The following is a 7460-nucleotide window of genomic DNA, read 5'->3' as shown; positions in this document are numbered from 1 at the left end:
ACATTTAATCTATGCCAATTGGGTAAATCCCACATCTCTGTCCACTCAGTCTTTTTTTTTTTTTTTTTTTGAGACAGAGTTTCGCTCTTGTTGCCCAACCCGGAGTGCAGTAGTGCGCTCCCGGCTCACTGCAATCTCTACCTCCCAGGTTCAAGCCATTCTCCTGCCTCAGTCTCCTGAGTAGCTGGGATTTCAGGCACTCACCACCATGCCCGGCTACTCTTGTATTTTTAGTAGAAACAGGGTTTCACCATGTTAGCCAGGCTGGTCTCAAACTCCTGACCTCAGAAGATCCACCCGCCTCGGCCTCCCAAAGTGTTGGGATTACAAGTGTGAGCCACTGCGCCCAGCCTGGTCTTTCAATCCTTGTTTTAAATAGATATTCTCTTGGTTGGCTTGTGGTTAAGATGCTTTTGTTCTCTGCTTGGTAATCGAATTGGTGCATTAAACTGTTGTAAGTCTACACAAGGAGAAGGACCTATTAAGTCATGATGTTTATGCTGTAAACAGTATCTCCTCCTTCCTCATTCACCAAGAAATTGGTAGCCAACTCTCCTGGCCCCATGACATCTCTGTATGTAGCTTCCAATATACCCCCCATCACACATACACACACGAGCCATAATACTAGAGACTGTTCGTGTTGTTTATATTTGAAGTGTGCTTTTGTCCAAGATTTGTCATTTGGTTGTGTGTAGATTTTTTGTCCCAGCTGGTCAAGTGTGTCTGGCCTAGAAAGGAGCTCTCAGAGGATAAGTCCTGAGTCTATTTAAAACCCAATAATTGCCTAGTTAAACTGAGTGACTTCACAGCCTTGCCAGCAGACCAAAAGTTGGAACAGAATCTCTGCAGATCAGCTTCCTGGAGTTCTAGTCAGCTCAAGAGTCTGTGAAACTGTGAACCCAGCTTTTGGTTCGTGGTCAAATGTCTGTGTTCCTTGTATTGATGAGGAGGTAACTCCTTGGGCCTGGACCAAAGAAGCAGTCACTGAATACCATTTATGCTCTCCTTGAGTACAGAGCCATCTTGGATGACAGTGAAAAAGACAGTGAAGGAGTACACCAGTATTTCTCAAACTAGAGTGATCTAGAGATATGTTCTATGCTAATTGTTTTGCAATATATGTGTATATGTGTCATTTTGCTAATAATCTTGAAAATAAATATATTTTAGGTCATCTGGATGACCACCTAATTCAGCTCTAGAAGACTTTTTTCATTTTCTAAGGCATAGAAGCCAAGTAACACCACTTTCATTGTCATTTGCTGATGGGCTGAAGAGCAGAAGCAGACATGGTCCTGAGATAATGTGTGGAAGCTGAGTGAAGGCTGGGTGACATGGTGCCATGTTACAAAAAGTGAAGGTGTGGCAGTACCATTTTGTTTTGTAAGTAATTTAAGGACTTTTCATGGGGAATCTTGATTATACTCAATTTTTGTATTTCAAGAAGACTTTAAAACTAACCACTATGCAAGACATGACTCCACTGTTGTTTTTTTTTTTAAAAAAAAAAAAAAGTAGTGGGAGAGTTAAATCATCAAACAAAATATCAAATGTGCATGCCAAGCTCAAAAAAACTTGCACTGTCACAGTTAAACCATAATCACAACATGAGTAGTGATTTATTTTCAGCAAAACATCAACCAAACACCAATCAACACACAAATTAATGTTGTCATTTTGCACTTTGTTGAGTTTGTAACTTTAGTTGGGTTTATTTACATATTAGTCGGATTTTACAGTCAGGTTAACATACAGAGCATACACCTTAAAATGTTTGTATATATTTAAGTTACATTACAATTAACATATTTTAAGTCCAACAATAGGGGTCTATTGGAATTTTTGTAAAGAGTTTATAAGTTATATTTGCAATATACAGTATTGACCAGCCTAGTATATAAAAGAACATAATAGAAACACATCAACATAGACATTACCAACAGTCAGGCAAAATGATGCAAAGATAAACTCAGGCGTTTAGGAAGATGTTGGAAGATGCTGGAATAATTCAGGGGTGGTAAATATTTTTCTTTCTTTTTGTTTTTTTAAGACAGGGTCAAACTCTGTCACCCAAGATGGAGTGCAGTGGTGCAATCACAGCTCACTGCAGCCTTGACCTCCTTAGGCTTGAGTGATCCTCCCACCCCAGCCTCCTGAGCAGCTGGGACTACAGGCATGGGCTACCATGCCCAGATAATTTTTGTATTTTTTGTAGAGACAGGGTTTTACCATGTTGCCTAGGCTGGTCTTGAACTCCTGGCCTCAAGTGATCTCCCCACCTCGGCTTCTCAAAGTGCTGAGATAATAGGCAAGAGCCACCACACTCAATGTTTTTCAATTAACAATAATGTATTAAGTGCCTTCTGTGCTAGAAACTATACTAAGGGCTCATGACCAAAAGGTAAGGAGAGGAGGAAAACCAAGATGAATAAAACCTGGGGCCCTTCAAGACCCTCAGTTTAATCGGGAAGCTGGGACTACAGCAGGTAATATTGATTAAGCACTAACAAGATTTACATGGACTGCCTCACTCAAGGCCCACGACAACCTTGTGAAGTAGACAATATTTTCCCCCTATTTTACTGGAGAAGACACAGAGGATCCCAGGGGCACCAGCAAGATGCACTTAGGAAATCACACACGAGAGTCAGCAAAATCTTCCAAAGTAGATGTGATTTCATCCAGGTTTTTAATGACAATTAGCAGCTCACCAGTTAGCAGTGAAGAAGAAAAGTGTTCCTGTCAGAATGAACAGTTTGTACACAGGTGTGGAGGCATGGAAAAGCTTGATTTCTCTAAGGAAAGAAGGGCATAGGGGTTTAGATTGACCCAGTTGGGAACACGGCCAGAGGCAGCTGCTTTAAATGTTTCAGGACTATCCCTTAGCCCCCGTAATGGATCAAATCACGTCACTGGACCCATGCTTTCCACACTAGTAGAAAAGCAGTGTTTCCTGCTAGTTTAGATACGAAGTTTAGCTCTTCCAACCAGGGCCATTGCATAGAGCTGTGCAGATTGTGTGCTACACAGCAAGAGCCCCGTTTAAGTGGTGCTATTCACAGAACAGACATAGACATGTACATTCATTATGACAAGTTCCTGGAAGAGGCAGTAAAGTTTCCTGTCCTAACAGAATCTGTATTTTATAACAATATTCTGATGAATAGAAGTAAAGTATCTTGAGGATGGTCATCTTTTCCTAATTCACACAAATTTACCCTCTGCACTAACAGTGGTAAGCTAGCTCTTACCACTTCTCCCTCCCAAACTGTGTGAAATCTCAGTTGCTAACCATGCACTGTGATTTTACTTGGCCTTTTCACGGTTCATATGAATCATATTAAACCTGCTTCAAGTAGTTAACACTCTCTCTCTCTCTCCTCTTTTTCCATGTGATTCCATTTTTTCTACCTACCCTATCTCTCTCCCACCTAGATCTGGTGCTACCAACACTGTCTCTAAGTCACAACAGATCACTTTTCCTGGTTAATCTCATTTTCCAAAATTGAAACAGCTTCTGAGAGGTCCATTGTAGGAACATGCCAGATCCCATGATCCAAGAAGACAGAAGGGCTCCAACCAGAAACAGTATTTATGGAGCCTGCCCTGCTCTGCCCTATCTGTCTGGAACTGCTCCAGAAGCCTCCTTAACATCAATTCGTGCAGCTATTAACTTATATGCGGCTCACATCAGGATATAAATCACTCTGCGTCACAGCTGGCTCCGGCTCCTTTAACAACCAGCCTCAGGGTCAATTTAGACTCTAGTTAAATTGCCACCACTGCAAGCACCACTACAAAATTAACTCTAAAGTAGCACATGGTTTCACCCTCAAAAATCACTGTAATTCTGTTCTGTGAAAAACTACACATAAAACCTAGAAAAATATTGTGCAGAAAGGATACAGAGCTATTTCAGGACAGTGACTACCTCTGTCCAGGGAAGAGGATGTAGGGATGGCATGCATGGGACGTGAGCTGTTATCTGTCCCACTCTACTTCTCTTTTAGCAAAAGCTTTGGCTGGACGCGGTGGCTCATGACTGTAATCCCAGCACTTTGGGAGGCCAAGGTGGGTGGATCACGAGGTCAGGATTTCAAGACCAGCCTGGCCAACATGGTGAAACCCTGTCTCTACTAAAAATACAAAAATTAGCCAAGCGCGGTGGTGCACACCTGTAGTCCCAACTACTAGGGATGTTGAGGCAGAAGAATCACTTGAACCTGGGAGGCGGAAGTAGCAGTGAACCAAGACCGTGCCACTGCACTCCAGCCTGGGAGACAGAGCAAGACTCCACCTCAAAAATAAAAAAAAATAAAATAAAATAAATCTTCAACAACAATGGCAAAAGGTGAACATGTGTCAGATAAGTGCAGGGAGTGGAAGGCACATGCTCTATTATCATCTGTTCTTTGAATGTTTGAAATGTGCCATAATTACCTTTTTTTAAATTTAACGGGGAATTTTTATGAATTGTGGCTGGAGATCACTTCTGATTATTCCTCAGAGAAGGTTTAGGACACCCTTTGATGAACCCAAAGTCATCAAGTTCCTACCCTGGCCATACCTTTTCTCCAAAGTAATCATGAACATAGCATCTGGTGGGACACAGAAGGTTTTGCACCTCAGGCTGGCCTGGTGCTGTTAGGGCAACAGTGCAGTGCTGATGCTGGGGTGGCCTATAGGTGGACCCACAGGGTGTCCATACATGTCCTTCCATCCATGCTTTTTCTTCCCTGGTTCCCCCAACCCCGTTGTTAAACACTTCTACCAGTATCTGCTTCTTTCCTTTCATGAAAGGAGGCGTGTTTCTAATGATGTATCTATCCTGCCACCTAGCCTTCAGCAATATCACTACAACAAAGTTGCCTCACGCTACTCTTTTACACAGACTTCAGTCTTGCTGAACCTCCCAGATCTAGGAAAGGACCTGAACAAGGGGGCACTTTCTTTATTGAACATCACTGTGCCTTAGTTTGGGACCAGGACAACATGGCCGCAGCATTAGTATTCTTGATGTGTGTTGGCCTCTGGAAGAGACTGAAGTCAATGTCATGAGGTCTTTAAAAATTGAGTAAATTATATAAATAAGCCTGTCTGAGAGTGGTGAGAGTGACACAGAAAAGAGAATGAAGACAAGTTCCTTAGCTAACATTTTTCCATTCTAACCAGTAGAATCCACAATACTTTGTGTCCTACTAAAAACTCTAGCTTTCCCAAACTGTGTTATCAGGCATCATCCTTGAAAATCACTTAGAAACTCACAGAAAATGACCATAGGTAAGGAATCCGAAGCTTTATAAAATAAAAACGCTATCTATCCTTTGAAAAGTTATCCAGATAAAAGAACATAAATCTTTCACTCCGTTGCATTTCTTGAAAGTTGGTTTTGATAAGCAGTTAATCTTTTAAAGGAAAGAGGAGGGGTGATCTCTGGGGAAACGGGACACAAGTGGTTGATATTTAAATACTACTTCCCCGAAAAAGATGCAGTTGACAGGTATAGAAGCTAGTCTATGCCAGAGTTGGGAAGCCCATGACAGCGAAAGCAAGCCAGCAGCAAAGGGGGGTCTCTAGGAAGGGAACATTTGTTTCTGGCAGGAATTAATGATCCCCTCCCAATTACCATGGTTGATGCAAACTATTTTTTTTTTCTAGAAGCAATTTTCTAAAGGTGATTGTGAACAGATCTAGACCTCCAGAACGGAGGGAAGAGGAAAATGGAATCAAGTAAGGCTCATAGGCATCCTCCATAATCCCGTATCCTGCAGTAACAATACCAACACCTTCCCACTCCACTGTCATATGTTAATTATGGACTCAGAAACAACACCCATCTGGCCAGTCCTCCATCTTTGGATGAAATTACTATAGACAATCCCAGGCTACTGAGAATTCTTCTTTCTCTCATGCCCTCTCGGGAAGCCTATCCCAGGGTCTCTTGGACAACTCCAGTCTCTGAATCCCTTATAACCTAAGCCCATTTCTAAGTGGAGATAAAGAATGGCTGCTTAGCACACCAACATGGCACATGTATACATATGTAAAAAACCTGCAAGTTGTGCACATGTACCCTAGGACTTAAAAAAAAAAAAAAAAAAAAAAAAAAAAAAAAAAAAAAGAATGGCTGCTTAACATTTACAGTCTTGCAGAGTAACCTCTCTCCATGGCCCCTGTACTGCTCTGCCCCAGGGTCCAGCTCCCACCACATTCTCCTCCTCCCTTCTCTCTACCCTTTTTATCTTTTCTGTGAATGATCCCCCCTCCTTTTACCTGTCTTCACATATTGTATTATCCAGCCATTGGAAGTCGGCTACACAAAAAGAGGTGTCACTAGAGGCCATCTCTCTCAGAATACAGGGTGACTGGAATGAGGCAACTCATGTTTCTTTGGAAGGAGTACCACAATTTCCCCCAATCATCTTAAAAGCTACCAGTGTGCCTGAGGCAGGCTGAGCTGCTAAGGGTGTGCAGAAAGAAATAGGAGCAGGGAAGAGAACATATTGCACACATTCTGCTGCCACTCTTGTAGTCTGAACTTGACACAAATGAGAAAATAACACATGATCTCCCTCACTTCTAAAATATTTCCACCAAAGTTTTGAATATTGATTTGTTCCTACCTTATCAAGCCCTCAGACAGAGAAAAGAAGAAATTAAGATGAGCCTTGCTGCTATTTTTTGTTTTATTCATTACACACAATTCTCCCTCTCCCAGCCACCACCTAAACCCCGTTTTGCAATACAGGCAAAGACATAACTTTAAACGTTAGCCTTGTTTTAAAACGTGCCTTTCGGCAAATAGATAACTGAGAAGAGAGATCAGGATCTGGGGGTGTTAACGGCATAAAGTGAGATGCTCCTGAACTGAACGAGCAAGAAAAAACATTTTCTTAAAAGCAGTTCTCCAGAAAGAATTCTTATCATAGATAAGGGTGCAGTCTAGTGGCAAACTTCATGAAATGCAGCCCTTTCTCCAAAGGAAAGTTAGAATACTTCTCAAGGGAGGAAGCACAATGTAAAAGGTGTAACAGCCCATACCAAGTCCACCCAGCAGGGGCAGTGACCTTGGTCATTTCTCTCTGACTTGCCTGTGAGGTTCATGGCCCACTCAGGTCAATTTCAGAAAAAGCTAAAACCACCATCTTCCTTTTTTCGAGGCCTTAGTTTTCTTTCATCTTATTAAAGAGGTTCTAGTGGCATGATTCGGTTCCTGGTCAGGACCTCTTCCAAGCAGGTCCTGTGGCCCTGTCAGCTCATATTCCTGGGATGTGCCTATAAGCACCAACTAACCTGTCAACCTATCACAAGGTCTCCTCCCGCTACTCTGCCACCCACTCCCTCCAGGGATGTGGCCCTGCCCAATAGAAATACCTCTGCAAAATGACAGAGAGGGAAGTGTCACTCCAATCCACCTTTCTTCCCTCTAAGAATCCCACACACAAGGACACTTTAGG

Source organism: Pongo pygmaeus, chromosome 11 (genome assembly GCF_028885625.2).
Source record: "Pongo pygmaeus isolate AG05252 chromosome 11, NHGRI_mPonPyg2-v2.0_pri, whole genome shotgun sequence".
Taxonomy (NCBI): domain Eukaryota; kingdom Metazoa; phylum Chordata; class Mammalia; order Primates; family Hominidae; genus Pongo; species Pongo pygmaeus.
The sequence above is the reverse complement of the archived record's forward strand: the minus strand, read 5'-3'. Positions refer to the sequence as shown.